At 35.7% G+C, this 10718-nt stretch overlaps 2 non-coding genes across 2 annotated transcripts; both read left to right on the top strand.

Annotated features, from left to right (window-relative positions):
* The first annotated feature begins 4478 nt into the window (after window positions 1–4478).
* On the top strand, window positions 4479–4552 carry TRNAI-AAU (transfer RNA isoleucine (anticodon AAU)). The gene has a single exon. It is a non-coding gene; the product is annotated as a tRNA-Ile (tRNA).
* A 4824-nt stretch (window positions 4553–9376) lies between these two features.
* On the top strand, window positions 9377–9450 carry TRNAI-AAU (transfer RNA isoleucine (anticodon AAU)). Its single transcript has one exon. It is a non-coding gene; the product is annotated as a tRNA-Ile (tRNA).
* The last annotated feature ends 1268 nt before the right edge of the window (window positions 9451–10718 follow it).

Raw genomic sequence — 10718 nt, 5'->3', positions numbered from 1 at the left:
AAAGGATTTCATCCCACAGAATTCAAACATTCCCTGGAAAGCCACAGCAAGATCAAGATATACATAGTACACAGAATTTTCTCCAAAAATTTCAATCAATCTACCAAATTTATGAAGATAGTAACTACTTCGAAGCACAGTGCCGTCTGCGTTTTACGCAACTGATGCTATTACCATTTATTCCATTTCAGTGCCCAAAGTCGTCGCTGTTGCTCATTCAAGCCAAGGATACCCAAACACGCCATTCAAACACAAAATACTCCACCAACTTACGACTCACAAAATCCAATCATCGATATAACACAGCTGAAGAAACAATCTACAAGCAAGATTACCGAAACAGACTTCTACAGTTTACGATCACTAAGCACTCAGACTGTAACTCTAGATAACAATAAGTGTGACGCCTAAAGATCAAATGAACAGTTCTGTACAACAAACGAAGAATTTCAAACCAACATCGACAGCAACCATCAAGCAATCCAGAGAAAAGAAGACAACAATCGATTCACCAGAGCCTCTTGCAAACATCCGCAAGAAATCCAGCCATCTGTACCAGCTACGTCACGCACACGGTCTTCCAGATAACCTGAGACCATTATCGCACAGTAGATTGATAATGATCACATCAAGCAAAAATACCAATGTCGGTTTTCTTGAACCTAACCTTATCGACTTCCTACAAACGTCAAGTCTCTTCTAACACTAATCTGTGTTGTTTCCTCTATACCACAGCTATTTTACGTTAACATCCGTGTATCTTTTCTCCTACAGGTTGCTTTCGGGCACGGTCAGGGCATTTTTATTCGGAGCCCTGGACCTGAAAGGGGGTTTTACCGAGTACTTTCGCTTCTCCCCTACAGCAAAATTCAGTTTCATTGCATCTGTTGATCCCAACACTGAAAAGAGGCCCATCATTAAGTATGTAAATTTTCTTAAACTATAGACATCTGTATTAATGTGCCGACGTGCTGGATTTGCAGTTCCCTGCTCTTTGCATCCATCTTCACAAAGGTTTATTCGTTTAATGTGTTGAGTTAGATTTTATATTTGCCTGAACATTTTAATATTCGTCCTGCAACATATTTTCGTCGTTAAAGACGTTTACAAAGACAGAAATGATGATGCATTTTGTGTATTAAATTTTCGGACATTATTTATAGAATGACCTGATAAATTGCTACTTCAAATTTTTATTACGTCACAGTGACACTCATGTAGTATCAACTACCCTAGTAATTTGAGTAGCTAACCCTTCGTATGCCTTATAGTAAAGAGATGTTTAGAATCTCACTATACTGCTCTGTTATAATTAATTTATTTTTGTCTTCTTGAAACCTCAAATAATAGAAAACACTTCAGAGCTATTTTTCAAAAATGTTTACGATGATATATTTTACCTTTTAAAATAGACATTTTAATATTATCTGGTAAATATTTTTGTACTATTTTAATACAAATTTTAAAACTTTTAATTTGTTTACGACATCAAGGCTATTAGAAAGCCTATATATTTCACAAGTACTTCACGTGTGGCGCGAAAGAAATATGCCACAACTCTATTGATAATAAACTTTGATTAAATTTTGTTAAATGGCGTGCCTGTTTCGAAAGGTGTAACGGATTTATCATGATTCGTTTATTTTAGTGCTTTCCCTTGTTTTTATATAGTTTTCTTTTCTGCATGTTACGTATATTGTGGAAGAATGAAAACAATACTAATGGACAATTATGTGCTTGAATAGTATAACAATACTTTTCATTTAATTCTAGAAAACAGATATGAAGCACTTAGAATGAAATAAAAGATCTGAAGAACTAAGTAACATTATCAACGTTACCGAAAAAAAAATAAGACGCGTAAAATTTTTTTTCACTGTCACAAGAAAACAAGTTAAAAGAAATACTTTAGAAAAGAAGGAAAGATCGTCGGAAAAAGGAAAATAAGACATTATTAGTTAGATTGGTTGAAATGAAAAAAGGATTGAGACCGAAAAATAAAAGGAAAAAATAATCTAATGGAGAGAGCACAGAGGATAAAGAGATACAAAAAAATGGATAAAACCGCTAATGAACGCAATCAGAGGCAAGAAATGAGACAAAATAAACGACAGATTAGACATTTTGGAGAAATGCAGAGAATTAAATAAAACAATGTATGGCTCCAGAAACGAAAAAAAAAAGAACGAGAGACATATAAGCAAAGATATTAGAGGCATACCACCAATCAACTTCGAAGAAGCGGAAAATGTAAAAGAACACGACTCTTGGAAATAATTAAATAATGGTGTTAAACCGAGAACCATTCCAGCCAACAAATTAAATGCATGAGTACGTTGTTAGAAACGTTTGTCAGATCACACGCCACTGAAAACAAATGAGGGAAAGTTCCACTTTTCTCTATCCTATCTGTGATATAGTACAAATGTAGTTTGTAAATAATATTATAACCACTACTTATTAAATTTATGAAAAAAAACGTGTCAATTGATGTGACTGACCTTGAGTTTTTAAACATCAAAGGCAACTAGAAGGAAACTAAGTAGTTTTCATACCGTGTTTATACAAAAGTGCTTAGAATCAGACTACACAAAAGCTTTGAAAATTCCAACATTAAAATACAAAAGTAGGAAATGAATAATGTGTCTACATATTATACTTCTTCCTACTAATTTCGACTTTAAAATCTACTGACCTTACGTGGTCAAGAAACACTAAATGCTTCTTGTTCCAAAGAATGATCAATAGCACAAACTTTAAACTAAAAACCACATTTAAATACAAGAAAATAAATCTCTTTATCTATGATGTAATGTAGTACAACGCACAATGAAAAGATCTTTCATGATAAACATAATAGCAGTGATATTTGAAAGCATTAAAAGTTATTTATTTGTTATTTTTTGAATTTCGCGCAAAACTACTCAAGGGCTATCTGTGCTAGCCGTCCCTAATTTAGCAGTATAAGACTAGAGGGAAGACAACTTGTCATCATCCCCGACCGCCAACTCTTGGGCTACACTTTTACCAACGAATAATGGGATTGACCGTCACATTATAACGCCTCTACAGCTTAAAGGGCGAGCATGTTTGGTGCGACCGGGACTCGAAGTATTAAAAGATACAAAAGAAAAACTTGAATATACATGCTGGCTTCATACACACGAAGAAAAACAAAAGACTTTCAGATGATAAAAATAATCCACAAATACAGATATATATTTACACCAAAGAAACGCCTTTAACATAGGAAAACGAAAATACATAACACAAACTATTCACTGTCGACCGAGCCATAGCCAACATGAGCGACACTCAATTCAACGATAACAGTACTAATCGACAGATGGCTCGGCGACAACCCGTTTGCCGAGAATATCACTTGCCGACAACTTCTTCTTTGTGGGTATTTGGGTATGTTGGATTTCAGATACCCAGGAGGGTCCGTTGCAAATGACCTCTTCTTCCATCCCTAACTTTAATGTCGACTACTACTATATTTTCGTTGGAGTGATTTAGGGCCAGAGTAACCCACAGTACTCCGGCCCTTTTCAAGGCAATATATGAACATTGCCTTGAGATGCTATTTTTTTGACATTATGAATTATTTTTTTTGATTTTCTGTTTTTATACTTTTCGTTATTACTTTTAATTTTTTAAATCTATTTATATTCTGAAATATTTAATAAAATAAGAAAAAAAGAAAAAAGTAAAGAAAGGAAATAAAGCTACGAATATTATACTAATTCTAATCGTCAAGTGCTTGGTGATCAGCTTCATTTATATTTCTTAAATATGTATTTATTGGAGAGAGATGCTGAGGACTATGTTCATCACGTACGTAGTATCTGTCAAGATCCCACAATAAAAAATTTTATGTCAATTCTTATTAAAATAATTCAGTGCACTATGGAAGAGCCTGTCGAAAATTCTGTCTGTGTTTGCATACTTGTGCATGAATGTGGACGAAGTACGAGGGGTACTTTATAAGCTGAGGTTAAGATTGAATTTTGTATTTTTCCTAGTTTGTGTAATTGTTTTTGTGATATGTTTATCCAGGCTGGACATGTGTATTCTATTATGGGTATTATGTATTTTTTGTAGATTTTATTATATTATTTGTTAATGTGCCTTGATTTTAACCGAATATGCTTCTAGCCAAATTTGCTCTTTCCCAGATTCTAGTTAGGATATTGTTAGTATGCTGTATCCACGTTAAGTTGATGTCGTAAGTTAATCCTAAATATTTAACCGAGGGAGCAGTCCGTCAAAGTGATCCGATCATGTGTAACTTTCGTCTAGTATTGTTTCAGTATTCTTTCTCTGGCGAATAGTATTAGTTGGATTTTCAGAATTTTTATCTTTATTTTGACATTCTGGCAGTATTCTTCTAAGTTATTCAGGACTGCTTGTAAGTTTGTTGCTGCTAATGAAAAGAAAGAAATATTTTCCATATTGCCAGATGTTTTGGATTCATTGGCCTGTTAGCTCAGTTGGTTAGAGCGTCGTGCTAATAACGCGAAGGTCGTGGGTTCGATCCCCATACAGGCCATTTATGAGTTATTACTTTTCCGACACATTTTGTGATTCCCAGCAAAGACACCAAGCCAGCTGGACCATGTTTATCTCTCTGCTAACATGATGTTTTCATTGCGTGAACCTACTTCACTTATCCTGCCGTTAGTCGACCTCTCTCTACGCACTCTCAGCGTCACATATCGCCACGTTTATTGGTGAGGCTCAGCCTGGTGCAATCATCGACCATTCCAGAATTCGAAAAACACGCCGAAGAGGTATTCTTTTCCATCATTCTACACCAGGAGACTTATCACACGTATGCAAGCACTGGAGGGCACAAGTCAAAGTCAGTTAGACCCACACCGACAGGTTCTCTGTTTTCTCAAAGGATTTCATCCCACAGAATTCAAACATTCCCTGGAAAGCCACAGCAAGATCGAGATATACATAGTACACAGAATTTTCTCCAAAAATTTCAATCAATCTACCAAATTTATGAAGATAGTAACTACTTCGAAGCACAGTGCCGTCTGCGTTTTACGCAACTGATGCTATTACCATTTATTCCATTTCAGTGCCCAAAGTCGTCGCTGTTGCTCATTCAAGCCAAGGATACCCAAACACGCCATTCAAACACAAAATACTCCACCAACTTACGACTCACAAAATCCAGTCATCGATATAACACAGCTGAAGAAACAATCTACAAGCAAGATTACCGAAACAGACTTCTACAGTTTACGATCACTAAGCACTCAGACTGTAACTCTAGATAACAATAAGTGTGACGCCTCAAGATCAAATGAACAGTTCTGTACAACAAACGAAGAATTTCAAACCAACATCGACAGCAACCATCAAGCAATCCAGAGAAAAGAAGACAACAAGCGATTCACCAGAGCCTCTTGCAAACATCCGCAAGAAATCCAGCCATCTGTACCAGCTACGTCACGCACACGGTCTTCCAGATAACCTGAGACCATTATCGCACAGTAGGTTGATAATGATCACACCAAGCAAAAATACCAATGTCGGTTTTCTTGAATCTAACCTTATCGACTTCCTACAAACGTCAAGTCTCTTCTAACACTAATCTGTGTTGTTTCCTCTATACCACAGCTATTTTACGTTAACATCCGTGTATCTTTTCTCCTACAGGTTGCTTTCGGGCACGGTCAGGGCATTTTTATTCGGAGCCCTGGACCTGAAAGGGGGTTTTACCGAGTACTTTCGCTTCTCCCCTACAGCAAAATTCAGTTTCATTGCATCTGTTGATCCCAACACTGAAAAGAGGCCCATCATTAAGTATGTAAATTTTCTTAAACTATAGACATCTGTATTAATGTGCCGACGTGCTGGATTTGCAGTTCCCTGCTCTTTGCATCCATCTTCACAAAGGTTTATTCGTTTAATGTGTTGAGTTAGATTTTATATTTGCCTGAACATTTTAATATTCGTCCTGCAACATATTTTCGTCGTTAAAGACGTTTACAAAGACAGAAATGATGATGCATTTTGTGTATTAAATTTTCGGACATTATTTATAGAATGACCTGATAAATTGCTACTTCAAATTTTTATTACGTCACAGTGACACTCATGTAGTATCAACTACCCTAGTAATTTGAGTAGCTAACCCTTCGTATGCCTTATAGTAAAGAGATGTTTAGAATCTCACTATACTGCTCTGTTATAATTAATTTATTTTTGTCTTCTTGAAACCTCAAATAATAGAAAACACTTCAGAGCTATTTTTCAAAATGTTTACGATGATATATTTTACCTTTTAAAATAGACATTTTAATATTATCTGGTAAATACTTTTGTACTATTTTAATACAAATTTTAAAACTTTTAATTTGTTTACGACATCAAGGCTATTAGAAAGCCTATATATTTCACAAGTACTTCACGTGTGGCGCGAAAGAAATATGCCACAACTCTATTGATAATAAACTTTGATTAAATTTTGTTAAATGGCGTGCCTGTTTCGAAAGGTGTAACGGATTTATCATGATTCGTTTATTTTAGTGCTTTTCCTTGTTTTTATATAGTTTTCTTTTCTGCATGTTACGTATATTGTGGAAGAATGAAAACAATACTAATGGACAATTATGTGCTTGAATAGTATAACAATACTTTTCATTTAATTCTAGAAAACAGATATGAAGCACTTAGAATGAAATAAAAGATCTGAAGAACTAAGTAACATTATCAACGTTACCGAAAAAAAATAAGACGCGTAAAATTTTTTTTCACTGTCACAAGAAAACAAGTTAAAAGAAATACTTTAGAAAAGAAGGAAAGATCGTCGGAAAAAGGAAAATAAGACATTATTAGTTAGATTGGTTGAAATGAAAAAAGGATTGAGACCGAAAAATAAAAGGAAAAAATAATCTAATGGAGAGAGCACAGAGGATAAAGAGATACAAAAAAATGGATAAAACCGCTAATGAACGCAATCAGAGGCAAGAAATGAGACAAAATAAACGACAGATTAGACATTTTGGAGAAATGCAGAGAATTAAATAAAACAATGTATGGCTCCAGAAAAAAAAAAAAAAAGAACGAGAGACATATAAGCAAAGATATTAGAGGCATACCACCAATCAACTTCGAAGAAGCGGAAAATGTAAAAGAACACGACTCTTGGAAATAATTAAATAATGGTGTTAAACCGAGAACCATTCCAGCCAACAAATTAAATGCATGAGTACGTTGTTAGAAACGTTTGTCAGATCACACGCCACTGAAAACAAATGAGGGAAAGTTCCACTTTTCTCTATCCTATCTGTGATATAGTACAAATGTAGTTTGTAAATAATATTATAACCACTACTTATTAAATTTATGAAAAAAAACGTGTCAATTGATGTGACTGACCTTGAGTTTTTAAACATCAAAGGCAACTAGAAGGAAACTAAGTAGTTTTCATACCGTGTTTATACAAAAGTGCTTAGAATCAGACTACACAAAAGCTTTGAAAATTCCAACATTAAAATACAAAAGTAGGAAATGAATAATGTGTCTACATATTATACTTCTTCCTACTAATTTCGACTTTAAAATCTACTGACCTTACGTGGTCAAGAAACACTAAATGCTTCTTGTTCCAAAGAATGATCAATAGCACAAACTTTAAACTAAAAACCACATTTAAATACAAGAAAATAAATCTCTTTATCTATGATGTAATGTAGTACAACGCACAATGAAAAGATCTTTCATGATAAACATAATAGCAGTGATATTTGAAAGCATTAAAAGTTATTTATTTGTTATTTTTTGAATTTCGCGCAAAACTACTCAAGGGCTATCTGTGCTAGCCGTCCCTAATTTAGCAGTATAAGACTAGAGGGAAGACAACTTGTCATCATCCCCGACCGCCAACTCTTGGGCTACACTTTTACCAACGAATAATGGGATTGACCGTCACATTATAACGCCTCTACAGCTTAAAGGGCGAGCATGTTTGGTGCGACCGGGACTCGAAGTATTAAAAGATACAAAAGAAAAACTTGAATATACATGCTGGCTTCATACACACGAAGAAAAACAAAAGACTTTCAGATGATAAAATAATCCACAAATACAGATATATATTTACACCAAAGAAACGCCTTTAACATAGGAAAACGAAAATACATAACACAAACTATTCACTGTCGACCGAGCCATAGCCAACATGAGCGACACTCAATTCAACGATAACAGTACTAATCGACAGATGGCTCGGCGACAACCCGTTTGCCGAGAATATCACTTGCCGACAACTTCTTCTTTGTGGGTATTTGGGTATGTTGGATTTCAGATACCCAGGAGGGTCCGTTGCAAATGACCTCTTCTTCCATCCCTAACTTTAATGTCGACTACTACTATATTTTCGTTGGAGTGATTTAGGGCCAGAGTAACCCACAGTACTCCGGCCCTTTTCAAGGCAATATATGAACATTGCCTTGAGATGCTATTTTTTTGACATTATGAATTATTTTTTTTGATTTTCTGTTTTTATACTTTTCGTTATTACTTTTAATTTTTTAAATCTATTTATATTCTGAAATATTTAATAAAATAAGAAAAAAAAAAAAGTAAAGAAAGGAAATAAAGCTACGAATATTATACTAATTCTAATCGTCAAGTGCTTGGTGATCAGCTTCATTTATATTTCTTAAATATGTATTTATTGGAGAGAGATGCTGAGGACTATGTTCATCACGTACGTAGTATCTGTCAAGATCCCACAATAAAAAATTTTTATGTCAATTCTTATTAAAATAATTCAGTGCACTATGGAAGAGCCTGTCGAAAATTCTGTCTGTGTTTGCATACTTGTGCATGAATGTGGACGAAGTACGAGGGGTACTTTATAAGCTGAGGTTAAGATTGAATTTTGTATTTTTCCTAGTTTGTGTAATTGTTTTTGTGATATGTTTATCCAGGCTGGACATGTGTATTCTATTATGGGTATTATGTATTTTTTGTAGATTTTATTATATTATTTGTTAATGTGCCTTGATTTTAACCGAATATGCTTCTAGCCAAATTTGCTCTTTCCCAGATTCTAGTTAGGATATTGTTAGTATGCTGTATCCACGTTAAGTTGATGTCGTAAGTTAATCCTAAATATTTAACCGAGGGAGCAGTCCGTCAAAGTGATCCGATCATGTGTAACTTTCGTCTAGTATTGTTTCAGTATTCTTTCTCTGGCGAATAGTATTAGTTGGATTTTCAGAATTTTTATCTTTATTTTGACATTCTGGCAGTATTCTTCTAAGTTATTCAGGACTGCTTGTAAGTTTGTTGCTGCTAATGAAAAGAAAGAAATATTTTCCATATTGCCAGATGTTTTGGATTCATTGGCCTGTTAGCTCAGTTGGTTAGAGCGTCGTGCTAATAACGCGAAGGTCGTGGGTTCGATCCCCATACAGGCCATTTATGAGTTATTACTTTTCCGACACATTTTGTGATTCCCAGCAAAGACACCAAGCCAGCTGGACCATGTTTATCTCTCTGCTAACATGATGTTTTCATTGCGTGAACCTACTTCACTTATCCTGCCGTTAGTCGACCTCTCTCTACGCACTCTCAGCGTCACATATCGCCACGTTTATTGGTGAGGCTCAGCCTGGTGCAATCATCGACCATTCCAGAATTCGAAAAACACGCCGAAGTGGTATTCTTTTCCATCATTCTACACCAGGAGACTTATCACACGTATGCAAGCACTGGAGGGCACAAGTCAAAGTCAGTTAGACCCACACCGACAGGTTCTCTGTTTTTCTCAAAGGACTTCATCCCACAGAATTCAAACATTCCCTGGAAAGCCACAGCAAGATCGAGATATACATAGTACACAGAATTTTCTCCAAAAATTTCAATCAATCTACCAAATTTATGAAGATAGTAACTACTTCGAAGCACAGTGCCGTCTGCGTTTTACGCAACTGATGCTATTACCATTTATTCCATTTCAGTGCCCAAAGTCGTCGCTGTTGCTCATTCAAGCCAAGGATACCCAAACACGCCATTCAAACACAAAATACTCCACCAACTTACGACTCACAAAATCCAGTCATCGATATAACACAGCTGAAGAAACAATCTACAAGCAAGATTACCGAAACAGACTTCTACAGTTTACGATCACTAAGCACTCAGACTGTAACTCTAGATAACAATAAGTGTGACGCCTCAAGATCAAATGAACAGTTCTGTACAACAAACGAAGAATTTCAAACCAACATCGACAGCAACCATCAAGCAATCCAGAGAAAAGAAGACAACAAGCGATTCACCAGAGCCTCTTGCAAACATCCGCAAGAAATCCAGCCATCTGTACCAGCTACGTCACGCACACGGTCTTCCAGATAACCTGAGACCATTATCGCACAGTAGGTTGATAATGATCACACCAAGCAAAAATACCAATGTCGGTTTTCTTGAATCTAACCTTATCGACTTCCTACAAACGTCAAGTCTCTTCTAACACTAATCTGTGTTGTTTCCTCTATACCACAGCTATTTTACGTTAACATCCGTGTATCTTTTCTCCTACAGGTTGCTTTCGGGCACGGTCAGGGCATTTTTATTCGGAGCCCTGGACCTGAAAGGGGGTTTTACCGAGTACTTTCGCTTCTCCCCTACAGCAAAATTCAGTTTCATTGCATCTGTTGATCCCAACACTGAAAAGAGGCCCATCA

This window comes from Tachypleus tridentatus, chromosome 6, assembly GCF_004210375.1.
Source record: "Tachypleus tridentatus isolate NWPU-2018 chromosome 6, ASM421037v1, whole genome shotgun sequence".
Lineage (NCBI taxonomy): Eukaryota > Metazoa > Arthropoda > Merostomata > Xiphosura > Limulidae > Tachypleus > Tachypleus tridentatus.
The sequence above is the reverse complement of the archived record's forward strand: the minus strand, read 5'-3'. Positions and strand labels throughout refer to the sequence as shown.